Here is a 26,641-nt window from a genome sequence, read left to right as displayed (position 1 = left end):
CTAAACACCTTGATACATGCACAGCTTTTTGCTACACAAGCACTAGGAGTGTGAAGATGGGTAAGACACGGACTCTGCTTTTGAAAAAGTTCAGCATGAACAAGGAAGATAGACATATAAGTAAATATAATATCGTCTACAAATATATATTAATAAAGTAATTGTGAGGAACAGAAACCCCTTAGGAGAATGTCTCCTTTGGCAGAAAAACCTCAAGTCCAAAGTGCTGCCCTAGCAAAGTTTTAAAATATTAATTGGAATTCTACAGATGGGTAAGATGGTAAGGGCTTGGTAGACTGAGAACAGCATGTACTAAGGCATGAGGTACAGAAGCAGCAAAAGTAGAGAAACCATTGTTTGTAAGATTTCATGCATATGGTTATCTTAGCCTTACAAAGCAGCCTCTACTAAGATACCATAGATAACACCCAATTTAAATGTTTACATATGCTCTCTTGAAACAATCCTCATATCAATTTGTTATATCCTTTCCCTTTGAAATATAAAGTGGGTAGGAGCATGAACTTTGGAGATCAGAATTTGAGTTCAAATCCTGAAATACTTAGTTTTGCGAAGCATCATTTTACCATTCGTAAAAAGGGGTTATTAACTCTACCTATCCCGCAGGGATTTTAGAAGATTCAGAGAGAATGCATTCAAAGCTGTTGGCACAGTGCCTGGTCCATAAGAAGGTCTCATCAGGACTCCGTAAATGTTAACTATGTTGTGACTCCTGATAGGCCTTTTTAAAAATCTTATTTATTTAAGAAGTGATTTATTGAGTGCTTACTGTTTATTAGGCGCTGGAATTACAAAGATGAGTAAGGCACAACCTCTGCCCTTGAAGAATTTATAATTTATGAATACATGCACTATATCCTACTACATTTTGAGAATCAATAATTAATAACCTGGAAAATGCTTTGGGGGTTGGTTATAATAAAAAAAAAAACTGAGAGAAGAAGCACCCAGATGTCTTTGGGGGCATTAGGAAAGTGTTTATCAACGAAGACTGTGACTTGAAGAATGAACCAGTTTGCTGGTTTAGAGTTGGAGGATGGAGAGGAGTGAGACTTTTCAGGGAAAAGGAAGAGCATATTCAAAAGGAAGGAGAAGGTAACATAACTCGTTCAGAGAAAGACAAATGGTAGAAAAACCTCTAAGAGAGGAAAGGATGGGAGTAAAAAAACATGCAGGGAACTGAATCTTCTCAGGTGAAACTCTGTGCTTGAAAAGTACCCCAGAGGGCCTAAAGTTACAACTTTGCTCCTCTAGAGAAGTGATAAATTCTTTAGGTTGAGTATGAGAGAAACCTCTGAAAAATTGCCCTGTCTCAGCCTGGGGTGCTGGGGTGGTCCACTCATCAGGCATGAAGTCTTGCCTAGTCTAAGCAAACACTGCCAGTCCTCCGAACAGTGAGCACTAAACACTGGGTCAAAGGGTGGGTGGGGTAGGAGGAGCAAAGGAATGGGAGTTCATTAGTGATGTTAGTATCTGAGAGATGGTGTCAGCATCAAAAGTAAAATCGTCCATGTTGTAGGGAGACAGTAAGAAAGAAGAAATTTCCTGTGGTTGCTGAAAATTTCTGGAAACACATGAGATAGATTAACCAACTAGACTGTGGTTTGATGGACAGCACCCCAAAATTGGACAGCACCTTAGCTCTCTAGAAGCTAAAAATCATGTGGATTTTGTAGAATATCCCATGGAGTCAGCCATTCTTAACTTTTCCTTTGAGCCAAGGGAGGAATTTGGGTAGCACTAGAAATTCCTAGAAATCTTTGGTTAAGCATTAGGCATAGAATTTTCATCTATTGCAATGGTTGTATTTTTTTTCTTTGTTCTATTAATATGTTAGTTTCACATTGATTAATTTTCAAATGTTGAACCAACCATGCACTCCTAGGATAAATCCCACTTGGGTGTCATATGTAATCCATTTAGATGCTGCTGGATTTGATTTTTAGTATTTGATGATAATTGTATTTATACTCATAGGAGATATCGGTCTGTAGTTTTCTTGTGATTTCTCTATTTGGCCTTGGTATCAGGGAATAGTGGTCTCATAGAATGAGTTAGGAAGTATTCTTTCCTCTTGTTTTTTGGAAACGTTTGAGAAAAATTGGTGTTAATTTTTCTATAAAGTTTGATAGAATTCACCAGTGATGCCGTCTAGTCCTGGACTTTTATATTAGAAATTTTTTGATTATTGATTTAGTCTTTTTACTTGTTCTAGGTATATTCAGATTTTCTATTTCTTAGTCAGTTTTGGTTATTTGTGTGTTTCTAGGAATTTGTCATTTTGTCTCGGTTATCTAATTTGTTTGGCATACAACTGTTCATAGTATTCTCTTACAATTCTTTTTATTTGTATAAAGTCAGTAGTAATGTCCCTGTTTTCATTCCTGATTTTAGTAATCTTAGTCTTCTCTCTTTTTTACTAGGTCAGTCTAGCTAAAATTTGTCAGTTTTGTTATCTTTTAAGAGAACCAACTTTTGGTTTTATCAGTGTTTCTCTTTTACTTTTCCTATTCTTTATGCTTTATCTCTGCTTTAATCTTTATTACTTTCTTCTTGCTTTGGGTTTAGTTTACTCTTTCTAGTCTCTTAAGGTGAAGATTATGTTATTGATTTGAGATCTTTTTTCTTTTTTGATGTGGGCATTTACAGCTATAAATTTTCCTCTTAACACTGCTTTCACTGCATACCATAAGTTTTCATATGTTGTGTTTTCATTTTCACTTATATTAAGGTATTTTCTGTTTTTTCTTGTGACTTCTTTTTTGATCTATTGATTGTTTAGAAGTATGTTGTTTAATTTCCACATATTTATGAATTTTCCAAATTTTCTTCTGCTGTTGATTATCTTATTACATTCCATTGTGATCAGAACACACTGTGATTTCAGTCTTTCAAGCTCAGATACACATTTCCATTATCACTGAAAATTATCTTGGTTAACACTGCTCTAACATAATGCTCTTTAAAATGTTCCATGGACCAGTACTGACCTGCAGACTGTCACTGGTCTGTGACACAGTAAGTCCAGAAGTTGAGAATGTTTAGAAACTTTCACAGCTGCAACATCCGAGCACATGACCAGTTACCTCATAATGCATTTTTATTGTAGTTTACATAGTATTGATCTAATCTGTGATAGATAGGAAATTTTAAAAAATACAACTGATTGTTCACAATGGATAATTTGAGAAGTACTACTCTAAGGTAGGTTTACATAAGAATTGCAGGATCACAGTCTATTCATATGTTCAACTTTTACAAGATAAATTCAGTCTGTTTTCTAAAATCATTGTATCAATTTATACTTCCACCACCAGGGAATGAGAGTTTCCATTGCTCTGCTGTTTCTCTGACCCTTGGTATTGCCCACCTCCCACTTTTTTTTCCAAAGTTTTGCCATCTGGTAGGTGTGAAATGTCATCTCATAGTTTTAATTTGCATTTCTCAAATTACTGATGATAAGTATATTTTCATATGTATATAGTACATTTGTGATTCCATTTGTCATCTTAGGAATTATTTATATGTCTGGATACTAATCCTCTGTTGGTATGTTGCAAATATCTTCTCCTGTTTGCAATTTATTTTTATGGTGCTTTGATAAGCAGAAGTTCTTAGTTCTTTTTGTGTCATGTTTAATAAATTCTTCTATAATTTCTTTTTATTTTAAAGTTTTGTCTTTCACATTTAGGTCTTTGTGCCCACTTGCACTTGAATTTGATTTCTGTGTAGAATTTGAGATAAGGATATAATTTTATTTTTTTTCCTATGTGGTTAAGTGTTCCAGGATTGTCTCTTGAATAGATTTTCCTTTACCGTTGATTTTCAATATCAAATTGGCCTTAAGTTATGTTTTAATATATGAATAGGTCAACTTCTGGACTCACCATTGTGTTCCATTGATCAATTAGTCCAATCCTTGCCTTAATTGCTACACCTTTAAAATAAGTCTTGATAGCAGATAGTATAAATCTTGTCATGCAGTTCTTCTGTGGAAATTTCACCATCAGTTTGTCATTTGTCTTTCGTATGTTTGTTATTTATCCAGAAAGCTTACTAAACACTCTTTTTTCATTCTAATAATTTATTTGTACACTCTTGGGGTATTTTTAAAATAATCATTCTCGGCAAATAATAAAACTTTTGTTTGTTCCTCTCCAAACCTGATACCTATTATTTCTTCTCTTTGGCTTCATATGGGGGCTAGAATCTATAGTGCTGATGGCAATGGACATGCTTGTAATGTTGCTGATCTTAAAAAGAATGCTTTCCACATCACCTTTAAGCATGACTTTTTTTCTTGTGGATGCCTTTTATTAGATTTTTAAAGTCCTCTTCTGTTCCTAGTATTAAAAGTTTTTATCATGCACAAATACTAAGTTACATTAAATGCATTTATTGAGATGATTATATGATTTTTCTCCTTTAATCTGTTAATGCAAATGTTAAATTACATTTAAGCGATTTCCCAAATTAAACCAACTTGGCATTCCTGTTATAAAACCAACTTAGTCATGTTGTAATATCTTTTTTATTCAATACTGGATTAGATTTTAAAATGTTTACTTTGGGCATTTTGCATCTCTATTCATAAAGCAAGACTGTTCTGTAATTGTCTTTTTTTTGTAAAATTAGTTGATGAGTTTAACCTTTTTTTTTTTAATTCTCTGGAAGTGTTTGTATAAGATTACAATTTTGTTTCTTGAATGCATAGTGAAATTCACCTGTAACCCATCAGAACTGTTGTTTTCTTGTGAGAAAAATTTTAACTTTTGATATAATTACTTTAGCGGCTGAAATATATTTAGGATTCTAGTTTGTTCTTTAGATAATTTATTGGATTTTTGGGGGGTTCATCTGTGTCATTTATGTTTTCAAATTTATTGGCATAAAATTGTTCTTAATATTCTCTTATCTGTTTAATCATATGCATTATTTGTTATATTCCATTTTTCATATTTAACTTTTTAATTTATGCTTGTCATGTTGTTCATGATTAACCCTGTAATGGCATGATCAATTTTGTTCATCTTTTGAAGAACTAGCTTTTGGGTACAGTGAGTCCCCTACGTACGAAGGAGTTCTGTTCCGAGAGTGCGTTCGTGAGTCCAATTTGTTTGTAAGTCCAACAAAGTTAGCCTAGGTACCCAACTAACACAATCGGCTATATAGTACTGTACTGTAATAGGATTATAATGCTTTTCACACAAATAATACATAAAAAACAAACAAAAAATAAAGAAAACATTTTTAATCTTACAGTATAGTGCCTTGAATAGTACAGTAGTACAGTACAACAGCTGGCATATTAGGGCTGGCATCGAGTGAAAGGGCAAGAAGAGTTACTGACTGCAGGAGGGAGTGGAGGTGGGAGATGGTTGAGCTGAAGGATCCTCAGCAATAGGAGACGGAGGGCAAGCTGCAATTTCACTCACACCTGACACTGATGGAATGCATGTTCACATCTTTGAAAGTTCACAACTTGAAGGTTCATATGTAGGGGACTTACTGTATATTGATACTTACTATTGGCTGCTTATTTCCTACCTAATTTCTTTCCATAACTATCTGTATTATTTTCTTCCTTCTACTTTTTTATTTTGCTTTATTCATTATATATTATGCTGACTTTTAAAACTTTAATTTAGATGCTTTCTCATTAATTTTCAGCCATTTATCTTTCCTAATATAAGCATTTAAGGCAATTAAATGTCCACTAAGTATTGCTTTAGCTGTATCCTACAAGTTTTGATATGTATGGTTTTTGTTAATGTTTTCTTATAAATATTTTCTGATTTCTGTTGTGATTTCTTCAGTGACTTCTGAAGTTTTTAAAAATTCTTTTGTTTATTTTTGGTTTTGTTTTTGTTTTGCCTCAAGCCTGTAAGAGTATCTTTCTTGTTACTGATTTCTGCATTTAAAGGCATTGTGGTCATGGGATGTGAGCAATATGAAGACCTTGTTACTTACTTAGTAAAAGGACTATAATTCTTAAAATCCTATACTATAATACTGGGATCAGTTTTTCCAATTTTAAATCCAACATGCTAAAAAAAAAAATATATATATATATATATATATATATATATATATTCAGTGTACTTTAGGGTTTGTAATTTAGTCAAGTGCATTTGCAGTACTATCATTACTTAGGTTTTTCCCTTCAGTCTTAGATATTAGCAGTAGCATGAAGAGAAGGCCCACAAAATTATTCCCATACTTAAAAAAAAAAATTAGGTTCTAAAAACTTTTACTGAGTTGTTGTTTTATTTTCTAATTTGTTTTGTTTTCTGGGCCCTGAAATGAGTACTGTAAATCTGGTTCAGATTTATTGATTATAAAGAACAGACATTAAAATCTTCAGTGTGATTTATAGTTCATTTCCAAAGACTTTTTATCAACAACGATGTTCTTTACCCTGTACTTTTAAACTCCACAAAGAATAGTGTTCTTAGAGCGCTGTTTAAAGGGAGGAAGGAGTAACTCTCCCCTCCCTACCTTTTATCTCAGAGTTTGGGTCAGCATTTTTCCCTTTGTTTTTTTTTTCCTGCTTCCGTCTTACAGTATGTATTACATTTATGTAACATTGAACTTTTATGTATTATTTAACAGTGTCATGAACTGTTTTCTGTGATTGCTGTATGTTAGATACTCACAGATAAACTACAGATTAGGTAGTGTCTGTATTTTCCAGGTAATGAAACCAAGACTGAAATGCTAAATACCAGTAAATGGGACAAGCCAGAGTTCAAACCCGTCTCACTCCAGTGTTGCTAACATTTATATTTGTGTAAGTTTTGTTCTGTAGATCTTTTGTAGTATGTGTGATCTCATTAAGAAGCAATTTTAGACCATGGATGGCTTAACATGTCCCAATATATGAATAGTTGTTTCGATTTTTCAGATTGCTTTAATTTTATTTCCATTGCAAATGCTTAAAAAAGATTTTCAGAGGCTCTAACTTGTTTACTACTAAATATTCCCCACTGTCATTTATATTTAGTTTCATCACTTCGTTAAAAGAATGAGCAAAGTGTGGTCATAAAGGTTGATCTGTCTCCCCACTTACTTTTCCATTTATCTTTAGCTTCTATATAGAATAGATACAGTGCTTGAAGTTTTCCTCGGGTAGATTTCATTATTTCTGTCTGACCTTAAAAGATTTGTTCAAAGAATGTCTGTTAGGCAAAAAGTTTGCTTGAGTTATTAGTTTAAAAACTTCCTGGTAGACTGCATTTTTTTGTGTATTCAACATGGCATTCCAGAAGAACATAGTGGCCTTATATGAGCTTGGTCAAAACTTCTCCTGGCTATTTCAGAAATTAAGTCATTGGAACACAGTGAAAGTGTTTCATGAGGTATATTGGATGGATGGTTGCATACATGGGTGAATGAGTGAGTAAATAAATGGAAATTTTGCATATAAGTTTTTACAGTAGCTAGTCTCCTGTTGTGTGTACCTTTGTAATGTTGCTAATATTATAGATACAACAGCAGCAGAAAGACTTTCTGGATGAAGAACCCTGGCAAGAACTTCTTATTAATCCTTCATTGTGGTATTAAAAAAAAAAACAAAAAACTCATGTATCTGTTTCTGTAGTTTGCATACTTTCATCATACCATGATTTATAAATACATATTGAACCCAAGAGTTGTCAGTGACTTTTTTAATATGAAAATATTTGCACATGTGTGAAACCTGGTTCTAACAATTGAAGAAAAGTATAATTTACTATTTGCTTTCCATATATACAGTAAACTACAACATTCACACGTTTAGTAATGGAGTGCCCAGTAATCAACTTTTCAGCCCTATTGGCATCACCAGACTCTTTTTTTTTCCAGCTTGATTGAGGCATAATTGACAAAATCATAAGCTATTTAAAGGGTACTATGTGTATACATATGCAAGGTGAAAGGATTCCCTCTATCAAGTTAATTAAGGAATCCATCACCTATGTTTACCTTTCTTCCCTTCCTTCCTCCTCTCCCCTCCCCTCTCCTTCTCTCCCCTCCCCTCCCCTCTCCTTCCCTCCCCTCTCCTTCCCTCCCCTCTCCTTCCCTCCCCTCCCCCTCCCTCCCTTCCCCTCCCTCTTTTTTTTCTTCCTTCCTTCCTTCGTTTCTTTCTTTCTCTTTCTTTCGTGAGAACATTTAAGTTCTATTCTCATAACAAATTTTAGTTATACAATGCAGTGCTATCAACTGCAGTCACTGTGTTTACATTAGAATTATCATATTCTTAAGTTTGGATATAGTACAGCAGTTTTACCTTAATACATTAGACTAGTAGAAATGTAATTAGTATTAAGTGAGCTGTGCCAATATACTAGTATAATTAAAATATTGTTTAATAGTCTGGATTTAAACATTTAAAATTATTTTCCAATTAAGAAATAACCAAAGGAAATTCTTCCAGTTTGTTACAGTGAGGGTTAATTGTACTAATCTGCTTTTACGTTGCATACACTTGTAAACTGATTATTTTAGGGCCTAACTGAGGTATGGACTGCCATTCCAAAATTCATTGAAAACTTCAAAGTAAAAGATTTATTTTGTTAGTATCCTTCTTAATAATGCCCAGAATTTCGAGTGTTAAACAGAAAACTTCACAAAAGACATTTAAAAAAATATTACTTCCAAGTTTCTTTTTCTTATAATGACTGATTATTTGTTTTATAAATATATTTTTGTCATTTCTCCCTAAATGACCTTACCTCAGTCAAATCATGTACCATTTTACCTGGCCTTTATAGATGGGGATATGGGTCTGCTGTTTATCCTGTCACCTTGCCATTTTATTATCTGTTCATTTTCTAACTAAATAGGCTTTATACATGTTTCCACCAAGATTATGAAAAGGTTAGATAGGACTTATTTCTGATGATGATACCCTTTATCCCTCCTTAGATTCTTTGTGTGTTATGCGTTTTCTTCTCCACTGCAAAAAAGTTTCCCAATCTCTGGGTGTTGCAGTTTTTGAAATAGTTTTTGAGGTTTAATTTTGTCAAGGTGTTTAAAAATAATATAAATAATTTTTTACTAATTTTTCATTTTTTGAACATATTCGCAATCCCATAGAATTTTTATTTAGAATGTAACTCCTTTACAAAATGTTCTTTCCTTTGTCATAAATAACCCTGCTTGCCTATTAGAGATACAAGTCAGACCGATCTGTAATTATAAGAATATTGTAATTATAAGTAGCTGGTAATAGTATTTAAGTGATCAATGGCACAGTGGTGAGGTTTTTTTCTTTTTATGTTTCTCTTTTCTGTTTTTAAGTTTACTTCCTAGTCACTTCGGTAAAGCTAGGAAGTACATAAAACTACAAGGAACCACTGTTAAGACTTCAGCATGTTTCTTTGTTTTTTTCTCTACCCTTTCCTCCCTTTATGTTTTTTCTCTATACCTGTGCATTGTGTATCTAGTTTTTCTTAATCAAAGAAAAGGGGAAATTTATGCTATTATAAATATATTTCCATGTTATTCAAAACTTTTAAATGTAATATTTCTTTGTGTATATACACCATAACTTAGCCATTCCCTTAATGTTAGACCTTAGATTGTTTCTAATATTTATTATTCCACGGCAATAAGTATTTTTTTACATAAGACTTTATCAGCATCTCAACTTCCAAAGGCTAGAATTCTTGAAAATGAAATTCCTGAATCAAAGTTTATGAAGTTTTTTTTTTTTTTTTTAATGTTTTGGCCACGCCTTGTGGCATGTGGGATCTTAGTTCCCTGAACAGAGATCGAACCCGCGCCTCCTACATTGGAAGCGTGGAGTCTTAACCACTGGACCACCAGGGAAGTCCCTATGAAGATTTTTAAAGCTATCTTTCATATTGTCAATTTACATATCTACTCTGGCACTATGTTAGATTGTCTTATTTACCATTGAATGCTTTGGGTTCTTTCTTCTTTAAAATCTTTAATTTTTATTTCTTTGTATCCTCAGGATATTAAATGTTTCTCATGTACTTTTTTACCATTGGTACTTCCTTTTTTTTTAATAGGCTATCCATTGATATTCACTTTGTTCTTTTCATCTATTGAGGGCCTAATTTTTTATTTATGAATACATAAGAGTGTATTGTATAGTATGGATATTAACATTTTGTCATGTTGGCTGAAAATATCTTCCCAGTTTGTTTGCATGTTAGATTGAAATCAGAATTATCATAAAATCGTTTTACAAATTCTCTTCGTGTTGGCAGCCTTAACCTTGAGATGAATAAATATAATAATATATACACATGTATGATATCATTTTTGTTTTGTTTTGTTTTTGGTGAGAGGAAAGTTGCAAGATGTGAAAATCTGACATTACTTCCTAGAATCTTAATTTGTAAAAAGTAAAAAACAGCATGGTTCCTGCTCTTAAAACACTTAGTTTTTATTCCAAATTTGCATATTTTCTAAACTACATTCTTTTGAGCTACCCTAATCATTGAAATTTGAGTCCCTTAACATACTTTCAAAATGCATATAATTTTATATTTTGTATTTAGTAGCTTAAATATTTAATACTTTGTCTATATTGTATAAGCTCAGAATAATATATAAACTTTTGCTGAAGTCTTTTTGTTTTAACTTCATGTAAATGATATTTTGTTTTGCAGATGTGTGATTACTGTTACAGGCAAACGAATATCTAGTTTAAACTTAGGTTTAGGAATTTTTAATAATTAATGGTACTTGAATCATAAAATTGTTCCTGAGTTTTAACTGTTAGTATGATTTTGGGGGGTGTCATTTTTCTTTCCACCACTGGCATATTCTGATAAGGATTTCTGAAATATTGTATATACTACGCTAAAAGGAAAAAATATATATATTGCAGATTCTTTTCTAGAAAATTACAAATTGTCTTGGAGAACACAAGAATTTCTGAGATGTTTACAGATTCCTTGGCATCTGTGACCCAGTTTGAGAAGCAATTTGCTTAGCCTCTCTCTCAGTACTCCAATAAAATTTTTGAGAATTATCTTCATCACTAACAGGGGAAAAAAAACACAAAATGTTTTTAAAGAAATATGAGGTACACATTACTTTTAGAGTTTGTTTTAGGGATTGTGGATGGATTGAGTACCGATGTTTCTTTGGTTTCTTTAGAATTTAAGTTATTCTTCAGATGTTTTGAACTTGTGTCTTTCCTGAAATTTTAGGAGCTTTATACATTTCTTGTCTCTGTTTTAGTTTAAACCTTGCCATTGAAAAACATCCAGATTTTAATTTACCTGGGAAATAGAAGTAAAATAAATGGCAGGAACAGAAGTTGGGGATCCTTAGGATTCTTTCTAAATTGTATTGCCCTAACAAAGGGGTCAACACACTTTTTCTGTAAAGGGCCACCCGGTAAGGCCCTGAATGTTTTATGAGCTAGACTCAACTTTGCTTTTGTAGCACAAAACTAGCCACTGACAATACATAAATGAATGGCATGACTGTGTTCCAATAGAACTTTTTTTACAAAAACAGACAGACAGTGGGCTTGGTTTGCTAATTCCTGTGCTAATGCATATTTTGGATGAGACTGCCTACGTGTGAACAAGGGCTCACTTATTAAAAAAAAAAAAAAAGTTGGTGATCTTGATGCGTCCTCTCTAATGGCCCCTTTTGCCATCACTGTACAATTTATACATCCTGTAAAACCTATGAATGTACCAATTATAATATTGCTGCTTTCTTGTTTACCAGTATCTGAGACCTTTGACCTACAGACCCTGCCCAACCCAGTTCCTAGTCAGGGTATTAGTGATCTCATTCTTGGAAATTAACCTTTCTGCCTTTTAGCACATTGTCCAAATGCCTAGGTTGAGTCTGTAAGTGCTCTAATGCCAATAAGGTATACCCTTCTCCACCATTGTCACCCTGTTTGATCAGACTAGAGTCTGATAACTTGTCCAGTATTGGTAAACTTCCATTTCCTGGGATCTCATGGGACTGCAGCCTCTTATACCAGGCAGAGAATCCTTATGCTTCTGCCTTATATAGGATTGATCTCAGGAAACGTACTGCTTCTACTACTTATCTTCATGTGTCATCACTACACAAAGATCCCTTCCATATTGCTCCTTCCACCAGCTAATATCATTTAGAAGTTAGTGCTACCCTAGATCAAATCTACATTTTTCCTCATAACACCTTGGACACTCTAATTTTTGCGGCTCCTCACGTTTCTCTGCGGCCAGCTAATGCCCCCAGCCCCAACCATGTCCATTCCCAGCCATTTTTCATAGGGCCCATCAAGCCTCACAGCTGAGCTCACCCTCCTCTTACCTAGTGACAAAAGAGCACTAACTTTGAGATAACTACCTGGCAAATAATTGGAAGCTTTATGTTGGCCAATTTCCCCTCCCTTCCTTCCTTCTTGCCTCCCCTCCTTTCCTCCCTTTATTCCTTTAGTAATTGATGTATGAAAAACAATACTTAAAATATTGACAGCAATTTGTTCTTTTGTATAGTCCACTGCTTTTATATTGATGTGTTTCTGATAACATACTTGAGAGGTGAAATTGTATATTGTGGTCACTTCTTGATACCTAAAATTATGGTTCCTGCTTGTCTTACCTCCTTCAAGCCCTACAACCCAGTGATTAGGTGAGATTCTTTACTGCTTTAGAGTCTGACAGAGTTGCACAGCCAGCATCTGAGAAAATAAATTTAGGCATCACCACTTTCCAAAAGGAAGATTTGGGACTAGGTAGCTCCTAACGTTATCCCCAGTTTTCAAATGTATAAGCCCCAACTGCTCAGAGAAGAAACAGGGGAAGGGTGAAACATCTTTGCTTTATTCTGGAGCATGTACCAAGAAGGGCCTGGCAGGCCTCTTTCCAGCCTCATAGGCCCCCATGTTGAGGCTCTCCTCTCTTCATATATCCTGGTATTTCCCAGCGTTGTTAAGGCAGAAGTGGGAGGAAGGTCGGTGAGAATAGCTTTAAGATTGGAGGAAGCTGGACCCCAGTAGGCTGTGTGAACCTATCAGTTGAGGTTCCAGCTATCAGAAGAGCAAACCTTTGAGTTTGGGAGGTGTTTCTGTGTTTTCCTAGCCTGTGAACATTCTCTATCCCGTAGTTGAAACCAGACTGTTTTCTTTGACAGTAACAGCTCAGAAGCAGTGTTATGAACATTTCAGATCATCATTCAAAAAAGATGTAGGGGGGCTTCCCTGGTGGTGCAGTGGTTGAGAGTCCACCTGCCGATGCAGGGGACATGGGTTCGTGCCCCGGTCCAGGAAGATCCCACATGCCGCAGAGCGGCTAGGCCCGTGAGCCATGGCTGCTGAGCCTGCGCGTCCGGAGACTGTGCTCTGCAACGAGAGAGGCCACAACAGTGAGAGGCCCGCGTACCGCAAAAAAAAAAAAAAAAAAAGATGTAGGACAGCCATTTTTAGGAAAGGAAATTAATATAGGGATATCACAGTATGAATTAAAATGTGAATTAAAATGTGAGTTTTTTCAAAGCTGAGTGTGTTAAATTAAATGACCGCCTGTTAGATAAATTAGAGATGACATGGAAAGTGTGGGATAGGAATGTTACAAAATAAAATGCTAAGTTTGAATATTCTATGGATTATAGGGGTTTTTTTTTTAATAGAAAACACTGTAAACTCTGTGCCTTGTGTGATTTTTCTTAAAGGTAGGAAGATTGTCTGTTGATGCTCATTGGCTGGAATATATTCAAAGCAGAGCTGAAAAGATGAATTTAGCATTTAATTGATGTGTGATTAATACAACATATCTGTTATTTGTATGTTCCAGAATTAAGCAGATGGTATAGTTAAAGCTTTGGGGATAGGGAGGGCCAAGAGGCATTTACAACATTATTTTCACTGGGTAGATTTATAGGTATTTATTGATTTTTAAATGCTGTGTGTTAATAGGTAAATATTTTACGTATATCTGATAATGATGCCTCATCTCTCACAATCTACTCACCTTAGTATTTCCTTCAGCAGTACTAAACTGTTTTTAAATCTACCACATATACTATGTTTTTTCTCACCTCCAGGGCTTTGCTCAAGCTATACTTTCAGTGAAGAATGCACTTCATTTATCTGTGCTTGTTTCATTCTTATCATTTGGGATTTGGCTTGGACATACTGTCAGGCTTCTTTTGTTCTTCAGAGAATTTTTGGCACCATCCAGTTTTGTACTCTGTCATGTTAGAATTTTCTGGGAACGCCTAGAGAGCAAAGATGGCGTTCCCAGCACCTAGCATAGATCATGGCACATCAAGGTGCTCAATAAGTGTTTCGAACTGAATATAGATTTAAGGCTAGTTGTATCTATTCTGGTTAATACTAAGAAACACAAGTTAATGTTGTTAGAAGTTTTGACCCTATTCACAGTAACTGTGCAAAATAGAATACAAAGGGTGCATACACTCTGAATATTCATTAATTCAGTACATTTATTGAGCATTCACTCTGAACCAGACACTATGCTAGATGCTGAAATGTCTATGAGCTTTAAATGTATCTACATCAAAAAAAGTATTTTGAACCCCAATTAAGAGCCACTCAGTAATTGTTAGGCATTTTTGTTATATTTGATTTTCTTTACAAATTATCATTAGACATGGAGCAAGATAAAGTCTTCAAGAATTCAGTAAACACCTTATCTCATTTGCCAAGACATAAATAAATTTTTCTTAAGTTCTGATACCTCCAAGACTCAATAAATTAATCTGTATCCTATAGATTCATTCCAGATGACTTGTTACATAAGTAAATATTGTTTAGGATCTCACTCTCAATGTTACTTAAAAAACAAAAACATTGAATTTAGATTCTATTTTTATTCAACTGTTAACTGGAATTAAAACAAGTGGAAATAGGATGCTGTTCAGGGTTACAAAATAATTTCATTCAATTCCTTTCCTCTGTCTTACACTACCCCCTACTTCCATCCCTCCCCCTATCCTCCAAAGCTGACTTTTAAAATCTCATGATAACTGAGTGGTCATTCTTATGCTCATCTCACACCGGTGCTATAGAAAGCATCTTGCCCTGTGTGGGTAAAGGTTTAAGAAAACCTTTTCCCCTTCAACATGAGAGTTTGACCTTCTGTTAACTGCTCGCTCTGTTTCCTTGGTAACCTGATAAGGGTAATATATCAGCTGTGTCACTAGGCAACATTGCTTATGGTAAAAATTGATAAACTTCATCTGTACTGATAGCACTACACATACCTGGCAGGAAGCCATATCTTTGGGTTTCCCTGAATGTGGTGACTCTTATAAATGGATGTGTCCCTTGAAGGGATCCTGGAAGCTATGCCTATGGAGTTGTTACAAGAGGTACTGACACCTGGCGGGACATGAGGCCTCTAAATCAGTGCAGCTTCCTCATCTGTCTGATGTGGGTCTCATCTTGTACTGAAGCCATGATCTAGGAGACCATTACGTGGACTGCTACAAGGACTCCTACAGAAGAGGAACAGCTGACACTGCCCTGCTGGCAAACATCAGTACTTGTCCTGTAACATTCTGGGTAGACTGTTGCCTGCTGTAGCTTGTGGTTGGCCTGTGAATCTGCATATTCAGTTTGATCTAAGATTTTTTTAGTGTGGTTTGAGCATCTGGCAACGTACACTTTGTTTCTGAGATCATGCTAAGGAGAGAATGTATTGGAAGAACAGAAGCAGATCTTAGATTAGTTATTTCACAGTAATGCTCCCTTTGAGATCATATCTGAATCCAGGAGTTTTTTCCACACTGGGTTGTAGAATACTTCCAACAAGTAACTTCTGTTGGAGAAAGTCTGATTTGGTTGTACACTGCAGTATTTATTTGGTCATTTGTCAAGTATTCCCACTGATGGTGCATTGATAGTTTCCTTTTTTGTGGCTTTTATGAATTAGGGATCATCTTAAGAATAAGGAGATGATGAGTGATAATTGTAACCAGTTAGCACTTTGTGGGTACCTCATTTCACTTTCACTGTGTCGTTGCTCTCTGTACCATGTTGATAGATTCTTCATCTAATTTTACTAACAGTTACTCAATTCTTCTATTTAAAATTTGCCCTTCTAGATCATTTATAAGAAAGGATTTCATTCTCTGGTTATAATTTTAAGTGATGTGTTGTTACCAGTAGGTAAAGGAAAATATCACAAAGGTTCTTAAGAATTGAGAAAACACTTTAGACTAAAACCCAAATTTTTAGCTAATGCAGGATTCATTCATTTAATTTTTTTTAATATTACAGGAACGAGTAGTTCTCTTTCGAAAAATTGTAATGTATGGATAAATGAGAGTAAAGTTTCCAAATGTGTAATTTCATTGTTCAGAGATACTGTTAGTATACATGTTTTTCATTACATACCTTTTGTTACTCTGTGTGAATATACAATGTAAAGGTAGAAGGAGGGAGGAAATGAGAGACAGAGCAAAAGAGACATATCTATTCTATTGTAATTTTTTTAATGGGATCAAAATGTGCATACTTTTACACAACCTTTTTTCATTTGATACATCGTAAATATATTTTCATGACAATACATGTTTATCAACATAATTTTAAAATTCCAGATAGAATTAATACTAAATGGAAGAACCATAATTTATTTGATCAATCCACTATTGTTGGCATTTATGTTTTTTCCTTATTGACAGGAGTCTTTCTTAAGAGCTCACAGTAAATGGTTATATAGCCAGTGCTTTTTTTCTGGATTTAACATTTATATAATGTCACCTTATACTATGTTACTGTGTTTAGCAGCTCTGTCACAATGCTGGATAATAAGGAGCTTGTGGGAAACTCTACAGTAGGTGGTTCCTATTTATATAAAGTATTGCTAAGCCATTTTATCCTTATTTTTTCAATATCTTCATTAATTAAATAACACAAATACTGAATAAGATCAAAGGACAAAAGCATGTGATGCTTCCGTAAAGACTTCTCTGTATATCAACATAGCACTCTATTTTAGGGGTAAGATTCAGTCACTGGTGCTTTTATGTGATGATATATGTAATATCCATTTCAGTAATTTGAAATTTGTAGTATGTTTGCTACTAGTAGGACAGAGAAGTAATCCCAGCTGCTTTATTCAAAAGTATCACCACAATTGTTAGAACATAAATCAATAAGAGAACCTCTGGAAAAACAAACCAACAAAAAAATCCTCAGACAGAATGACCATTCTGTTTTATTATGGTGGGACCAAGGTTCTTTAATGGAGAAATAAGTAGAGTACCAGGTATAAAAGTTTGAGGGCATATCTCTAGTTCACATTTCACCATCTTGTCCAAAAGTGTATTTTGGAGATTTTTTTTTCATTTTTGCATTGTTAAACTTCATGCCATTCCTCTGATACTACATAGCACATTCTAGATTGTTAGAATTATAGAAAAGTCTGGCAACTTCACTGCTGTGAAAATTGGAAATACAGAAATAACATTATAAAAGAACTTAATATTTTGTTTATATAACAGTCTTTTAAAATGTAAGTGTAAAACTTTAATATTACTATAAATTGATGATAACTCCAAGTAAAGTAATAATTTAACTTTAAATTACGTTTAAACTATGTCTATAAATGATAGACATAGTTTAAAATATTGAGAATTATTTTTATTTAAAGTTAAAATCACTAGTATCAGTCTAGTAGATTATATTCTCTCCCTCTTTCTGACACACTCCAACTGTTTTACATATGTAAATATACATAGATATTTATGTATGATGTATTTTTCTTTATGTGTGTGTATATATAAAAATGTGGGTTTATGTATATGTACATATAAATATGTGAATAGTTAGCAGAGGGCCACTGTTATTGAGGCAGACATTGTGCTAAGTCACTTTATATTCTCATTTAATCCTCCTAATAATCCAGTGAAATAGGTACTCTTCTTATCCCCCCCTTTTTTTTTTTTTGCGGTACGCGGGCCTCTCACTGTTGTGGCCTCGCCCTTTGCGGAGCACAGACTCTGGACGCTCAGGCTCAGCGGCCATGGCTCATGGGCCTAGCCGCTCCGCGGCATGTGGGATCTTCCCGGACCGGGGCACAAACCCGTGTCCCCTGCATTGGCAGGCGGACTCTCAACCACTGCACCACCAGGGAAGCCCTATCCCCTTTTTTTGAGATGAGAAAATTGGCATGTAGAGAGGAGAAGTAACTTGTCCACAGTTACACAATCATTAAATAATAGACCTTGGGGCTCAGACTGAGGTCTTTCAATGCTTTAATGGTATTATAGCTAATATATATGCCCAGTATGTTTCTACCTGTTGGACTGTCTGTTCGTTAAAGATGATCTTAGATATTTTCTCTGTGCTAGTTCAGCATTACCCATTTCTGTCCGTGAGTCCTCCTAGGTTGCCCTCTGTCTTTAAAATGCATTCTGTTGGGCTTCCCTGGTGGCGCAGTGGTTGAGAGTCCGCCTGCCGATGCAGGGGACACGGGTTCGTGCCCCGGTCCGGGAAGATCCCACATGCCGCTTAGTGGCTGGGCCCGTGAGCCATGGCTGCTGGGCCTGTGCGACCGGAGCCTGTGCTCCGCAACGGGAGAGGCCCAGCAGTGAGAGGCCCGCGTACCGCAAAAAAAAAAAAAAAAAAAAAAATGCATTCTGTTTTAAACACTTTTAAAGAACAAAACTGGTTGTTTTTGTCTTACAAATTTTTCTTAGAAGATGTCATGTTGGATAACTCTCTTTTTAGTTGAAAATGGAATAAATGGTTAACATACTGTGAGTTTTGTAATCATTAAGTTTTGTTTTTAAATAATTTTCATGGTGTGATCAAATACTAAATTGGAAAGATTATATGAAGAAAAAATTTAAAGTTCTTTGGATAGTACATGTTTACAAAATGTCTTACATGATCAGATGTTATCTTCTGGAGGAAATTATAGCTAAGTGTACATATCTATTCACCTTCTTTTAATCATTATATGCATCTAGAGAATTCAGTATGCCTAATTCGAACATAGTTTCTGCCCTGATCATACTATCTAATATAATATTAGCATTTATTATAATAGATATAACATCTTGAGATATACTGAAAGTCAGATACAAAACACATTTAGTTAATGGGACTATGTATACATATATTGTACTTACCTGAAGTCTGCATAGTGAAAATGAGTCATCATTTAGTTAAAAATAAGTTTACTAAATTATACCGTCTCACACAGTGTCATCCCTTGGGATAATATATTTTTGGATGCAAAACAGATTCCCGTTTTACTAGGGATCAAACATCTAAAAAATTTATGGGCCAAAATACAGACTTTTGTCTTTGTCGGTAGTATTTCTATTTTAGAAATTATCAACATGGTTTGCTCTGTTTCTAAAAAATGCTTTTAGAAGTATCTGTGTTATACAGCATAAAGAAAAATACTGGCTCCTTTCACTGTGATTTAGTTCAGCTTATTGTTTTTTTTCTGGGGATATAACCTATATACCAACCAAGGGTTTGATTGAGTAGTAAGTTGAATGTTTTTAGATTTAACACATCACATAGCATATCACTTTAGTTCTTCAGGGGGCACCTGAATTAGCTGTTATATAAAAACTGAATAAAATGGCACTTGATTACCCCCTGACAATAGAATATTACTTTCCATGACAGGCTCTTATATTATGAATGTATCAGATTTATTTATTAACTCAAAAATTTTATCATTCTAAATTTTCATATCTCCTGAAAGCTAGATAAGTTGGGTCTGACTGAGAGTAGTATTTCCTTTACCAGGGGTAAATGTTTATGTATGTTTTCTGTAAGTTTTCTAAACTACAGTGATTTGACTGAGAACTATAAATTTCTGTTTTATTTTGTTAATGTTCTGGAGTACGCATATGTAGCCCTAAAGTTTACCCTTTTAACAAAAATGGCATAGGACATGAAGTGATAGATGCAGTGAATACTCCATCTAGGTTTCTTTGGAAACCCAAGGCCTTAGACCCCTCCCATAGAACTGGCCAAGAATCCTCACAAAGAAATATTTTAGTCTTCTACTTAGTACCTGATTTAATCTAAATAGCCTGCTCTCCTTAAAAGTGTGAGATTCTTGCTGTGATGATTTTTTGTTACTGTGTGACAAGAAGATAGATCAGGTCAAGACCCTACTGTAGGGATGAAGTCAGTTTAGAAGAGAAAAAGGTCACTGTTGCCTTAATTTTAGATTTACTGTGCTTTGTGTGTGTGTTGGGGGAGGTGGTAGTAGGTAAGTCAGACTGCGCATTAAACTCTTTCTCTTGATGTACAAATAAAACTCTTGGACTTAAGGGGAGGGCACATTGCTAAAATTGGTGGGTGTGAAGTTAATATTAAAATTCAGTGTTGTAATTGTTTTTCATGAATCAGTTTAAAACCGTGTGAATGATTTTCTTATCCCTTTTCCTTCCTTGCTCTTTCATTTAAAAACATTGCCTCGGTGGAAACAAAAAATGTAGTGCGTATAAGTGGAAAGTAATAAACCTCAAAGGAATAGAATTTTTTATATGAGGAGTGGCAGTCATGATTTGGAAATGAGTGGCTGGAGGAATGTTGACCTCCTACTTCCCCCAGCCTCTGGGCGGGGGAGGCTGTTAATCCCCAGTGTTAATACAAGGGTGCTGGGAGAGTGAAGATATCCTTCTCTAGAAAGGGCTACCAGAGAAGGGTGTCCTCTGGGTTTCTATTAAGGCAAATAGGTCTCTAGACGTAGCATTTTGTGAAGACAGTGAGGCATAGAGGATTGTCAATTGTTAATTATTAATTACAGTGGCAGTAACAGAGGTGCAATAGAAAAAGCATTGTCGGAAGGGATTATTGAAAAGATGCCTCAGGGAAGAAGACGAGTAGAATGAGGCAACCAAGGAAGACTATAGATGACTCAGGGAGTGGCTAATGATAATGGGGCTGTAGGGCATATTGGGATAAACTGGATTTAGTCAGGTTTGTTTCTTGGGTTTTTTTGGTAGTCACAGGCAAAAGTAAAAACTGATTTACTCTGTTTGAAATCAGAATAGGAGTCTAGAATCCTGCCTGCATACCTTTTTTCCTTGTCTGATCTCTATCCCCATTACCTTTCTTTACTAAAGCTCTAGACTAGGGTAAGAGAAATGGAAATAATTGTCCTGAAAATGTTATAACATTAGCTATTAGAACTTTTTTCATTTATAAATATTTCTATATGTATATCTAAAAGCAGGAATTCATTTTTTAAAAACCCATACTATTACTATCACACGTTAAAAAGTTAGAAATAGTCCTTAATTATCATCATACATGTCAGTTTTCAGATTTTTTCCAGTTGTAAGTTTGGTTTTTTGAGGGGGTTTTTTGTTTGTTTTTTGATTTTTTAAAATTTACTTGAATCAGGATCTAAAGAAGATCCATACATTGCAATTGGTTGATGTGTCTCTTAAGTGTTTCTGAATCTATAGCTTTTCCCTCTCAGGATTAATATTATTGATTAGATATACTTTTATAGATACAATTTCTCTTACGGGGTTTTAGCAAATAGCAATCTATACTGTAAGAAATATATGAGAAAGTACTTATCCAGTTTCTTATTGTTTCTACATCAATGTATTAATGATCAAAATAACTAGTTTTCAAGGAAACAGGAAATTTAGTAATTAGCCAACTTATTCAATTGTAAATAACATCTGTATAGTTGTTTTCTTAATTTTCCCTGCAAATGTGATCTTAGAAAGTAACTATCCTAAAACAACTATACCCCAATTAAAAAAAAAAAAAGTAAGCTGATTATCCTATCCTGGTTAGGAAAACAGGTCATAAAATTGAAGTGATTGGTGATTTGCCCTAGATCACCCTTAGAAACTATTTGAAAACTCAGAGCACTTGATTGTTTAGCAGAGTGATAAAGATGCCTTTGTCTTTCTGCTTTGTACTACAGCCAGGTGTGAATTTTAAAATAGGTTGTATGTAGTCTGAAGATGAGTATGATTGGTACTGTATCAATCAGGATAGACAATATTATGAAGTAGTGAGAAACAACCACAAAACCTCAGTGGTTTAAAACAACAAAGGTTTGTTTCTTGTTCTCCTTGTATGACCATCATGATCAGAGGTATCTCTGTTCATAATAATCACTTAGGGACCTTATGGAGCAGCCACCATTTCAATCATTGCTGATCATCAAACTGGAAAGAAAGGGGGGAGAAAAGAGCCCTGGAAGGTCTCACATCTGCCATTAAATGATCCAGACCAGAAGTAACACATCCAATCACAAGGAGGTTGTGAAGTTAGTCATCTACCTGCCTCAGAGTAAAGAACTAGTTATTGGTAGGCAGGACAAATAATATTGTAAGTAATAATTCTGTTACTGGACTGTTGACAGATCATTCATTCATTCATTCACTTGTTTATTCATTCATTAATCGAATATTTTTTGAATGGCTGCTACGTGCAACTCACTGTACTGAACAGTGGAAATATTAAAGTGGTTGAACACTTTTCATCCCTCATCTCTAGGTTCTTAGAGTCTAGTAGAGACAAGAAGCAGGTTATTTTATATTAGGGATCAGCAAAGTGTCACCCACAGGCCAAATTTGGCCTGCAGCCTGTTTTTATATGGCCCTTAAGCTAAAAATGTCTTAATATTTTTAAACAGTTGAAAAAGCAAATGAACAAAAAAGAATATTCAACAGAAACTGTAAGTGGCCCACACAGCCTAAAATACTTACTATATGACCCTTTACAGTAAAAAAAAGTTTATTGACCTCTGTTCTGTAACATCTGTATTTAAATTTGAAGCTCCTCAAACTAATTGCTATCTAGCCCATTGTCAGATAAGAGGCACACAGTTATCTTGTAAGCTCAGGATATCTCAACAGTGTGCCTTTTGTTTGACCTGTTACTGTATTTCGATGGAAATATATTTTTCTGTGTTGTTGGAATGGTGACTTTATTGGCATCTTGAGTGGTCTTGTTACTGGGCATTGGAGACATGGGATCTGTATTAGATTTGATGCGTAGTTGCATAGCCACAAGATGGTCAGACCCCTAAAGTGGGTATATGTAGATATTAAGTAATGATTTCTTTGGGAACAGGAAGTAAAGCAGCCATAAGGTTATCTGCTTCTTCAGAGAAGTAACATCTAAATTTTATGGACTTTAGAAATCAAAGGCAGTGGATGGAAGTACACATAAAAGTAGATATTTTATTTTCCATTCTATGGATTTGGCTTCTCAATTAAGGATTATAATTGTAGATATTTCTTAAACTGAACAAAAGGCTGTGGTTCAAAGTATACGGGGTTCAGAGACTCTATATGAAGTCCCTTACTATGAATGAGGCAGCACTTGATATAGAAGGACAAGTGAAAATCACTCCTGGTACTTCAAGTTCAAAATAAAGGAAGAGGGTATTCTGATTCAGGTTGAGAGGAATTGTGTGAAGCAAATATGGTTTATTCTACAGCAATTTTGGAGGAAAAGCCTCCAAAATATACAACTTTTATAGCATGAGGAGAGAAAAGATGCCTTGAGCTTACATTTTATGCAGTCTTACATTGACCATCAGAGCTCAATTCAATTATATCCCCAATTTTATTTTATTTGTTTTTGCACTTAAGATTTTAGAACTCTGACAGATTCCACACCAGTTTTAGAATCTACTTAAGGTATTCTAATATGTGGAATGTAGATTGTCCATGCCAAAAACACCTGTTTAACAACAGTTTGTAGAATTCTAGTCTTGGCCAAGGTTAGCTTCTATCCTGTTCAGTTTATAGGAGCCAGATTTTTATAGATCTGCGGAAAATCCTCTTTCAGTTCTGGAGCTTCAGAGCTTGAGCTCTTAAACGTTCCTCTCCACTATTTTACAAGCACTAGAGTTTGTTTTCTTAACAATAGGAAGCATACCTTTCCAAGTGATTCCGAAGGATCTTTCTAATTTTATGACTATGACTGGATGACAGACGAGGCTCGGGTCTATGATTCCAGTAACTCTAATCAGATTCTGAGCTTGTATACTAAATGACCTGTGTACTTAGTGGGTGCTTGTTGGCATAGTATTTTACTAGCCTTCTGTTTGTTTTGAGGACCAGCAGATTGCTCTAAATATGCCAAATGTGCCAGTATTTACTATGGATTATATGTGATCCACTTCCCATGGCTATTGACTGCTGCTATATGTAATTCTGAGATTATCATTTAAAATCACCTTTTCCTTATGTAGTCATTTTATTGTTAATTTGCATTAAGTGAACTACCCTACAATTTAGCCACTGCAAATGTACCATTACGTAAGAAGGTCATGTGACTGGCTGCCCTTTCTGCAGTAGCTAAAATAGTCCAGTGTAAGTGTATATTACCTATACTTTTTTTTTATAAGTTTATTTATTATTTATTTTTGGCTGTGTTGAGTCTGTTGCTGCATGCTGGCTTTCTCTAGTTGCCGCCAGTGGGGGCTACTCTTCATTGCAGTGCACAGGCTTCTCATTGTGGTGGCTTCTCTTGTTGCGGAGCACAGGCTCTAGGCGCGTGGGCTTCAGTAGTTGTGGCACGTGGGCTCAATAGTTGTGGCTCGCGGGCTCTAGAGCGCAGGCTCAGTAGTTGTGTCACACGGGCTAAGTTGCTCCGCAGCACGTGGGATCTTCCTGGACCAGGGCTCGAACCCACGTCCCCTGCATTGGCAGGCAGATTCATAACCACTGCACCACAAGGGAAGTCCTACCCATACTTCTTTTAACACACATCCTTTGACCCTTTCAGATCTCTAATTTCTATTAGTATTTTTGCTGGTAATCATGAACTTCTTTGGTTAATGCTAACTGCAAACATAATTTCACATAATGGGTTATCATAGCTATAATTTGGAATCAGCCAATAATCCTGTCATTATGTTGGAAAATTTAATATCACAAAAAAAGGTGTGTAATTGTCAATATTTTATTAACTATCAAAATATTTTATCATCAAAATATTTTATTCATGGAGATAAATGCTACACAGACTGGAACTGATGACCTAATACCTAACCTTCTAAGACACGTTTAAAGAAAAATGTTTAACATTGTTGACCCATCTCTCTTATCTATTCTCGATGTATAGCTTTTCTGTCTTCATTTTGAGAAATCCACTGAAATATATTTCCAGGTCAGCCTCATTAAAGTTTTTAAAACAAAATTGAAATGATCAAGTATCTGAAGTTATTCATTGCCACCCAGGCCAGTTCTAATTCATAAAATGCTGACCTGGAATTTCAGCAGAATTGTGAATAGTTTGACTCTATTTGCCAATGTCAAAACCATTGGCTTTGTGTTGTCAATATCCTGAGTACTGGTTAGGCCTAACGTACATCGGCGTTATCCTCTTATATCAGTCTTATGTCAGTGACTTTCAGATATTTTAGAGGGTGACAGAAGTGTTGGCAGGAGTAACTGCCCCTGAGGATATTGTAGTTAGAGAAGCAAAGTCAGTTTTGATAATGCAAATGAGAGAAAGTGAAGCTTCATAGAATATTTTGTTAGTGGGTGAATACAGAAAATAAACCATTTTCTATGTGCCTTTGATTCTCAAGTCAGAGAAGCAGTCCCTGTCCATCCATGGCATCCCTATCTCAATTATAGCTGTGACCACTCTCCTGCCTATTAAAACTTGCCTTTGCATATTTTCATTAGTGTCCAGATCACAGAAGCTAATTTAATTTTAATTTAATAAAGCATGTTTGCATGTTAATAAATACTACTTTATCTCTAGTGGATCTTTGGGGATTATTGAGACAAAATCAAAACAAAACAGACAAACAAAAACCTTTGTCTTATTGTGTAAAGGAAGTTTAGAATCAACATGAAGGCGAAGTCTGAAGGTATGGATTTAGGGGCAAATGATTAATCTTTCCCTCAGTTAGAAGATACATGTATTCATATACTAAATTTATGAGTGAGTAGTCATCTAGCTGAGGCGTTTATATCTTGTGATGCAAGAGATGTCTTAAAATCATAACCCTTCAATAAAATTAGTATATATGGAAATTCTGTGTATTCTGTATTTAGTTTTAGACATGTCTTCTACAGCTAGCAAGTTTCAGCTAACATCAGAAAATGATCCAGGAATGTAGAGTCATGAGAGAAGCAGTAGTTTAATTTGTATAAATATTCTTTTATTTTAAAAGTGTGATTCTTTAGTTTTCTGAACTTTCGAGTTATATGTTTGGAACCTAGCATTTTACTAGTTGCTAAATAAATGTATATTATTGAAAAAAATGATCTCATTGATTTTCCCATTTTATCCAACAGCATATCTAAAGTAGAAATGTGTGGTAATGTAAATACAACACTTACTATATATAATAATACTTTAAAAATTATACCTAATATCACATTTTGACCTAGCATTGTTTAGGCCTAAAACCTTTAGCATTGAGCCCCACTTTAAAGACTAGTTAGGCTTAAAATAGACTTTTTACATTCATTCTTAAAGTTTTTAGATGGTCTGGGAGAAAGATAAATACATATGTGGCTTTTTCACTAATTTGTGGATCTACTAAATTTTTTTTCAACTTTTTATTTTATATTGGAGTATAGCTGATTAACAATGTTGTGATAGTTTCAGGTGCACAGCAGAGCGACTCAACCATACATATACGTGTATTCATTTTCCCCCAGACTCCCCTCTCATCCAGGCTGCCACATAACATTGAGCAGA

The 26,641-nt window shown here is 34.9% G+C and overlaps 1 protein-coding gene across 1 annotated transcript in view; it reads left to right on the top strand.

Moving 5' to 3' along the window:
• MBD5 (methyl-CpG binding domain protein 5) overlaps positions 1-26,641 on the top strand; it is a 402,522-nt gene that overhangs the window by 24,754 nt on the left and 351,127 nt on the right. The window lies entirely within an intron of this gene.

Source organism: Delphinus delphis, chromosome 7 (assembly GCF_949987515.2).
Source record: "Delphinus delphis chromosome 7, mDelDel1.2, whole genome shotgun sequence".
NCBI lineage: Eukaryota > Metazoa > Chordata > Mammalia > Artiodactyla > Delphinidae > Delphinus > Delphinus delphis.
Note: the sequence above shows the minus strand (reverse complement) of the source record. Positions and strands in the feature narration are given on the sequence as shown.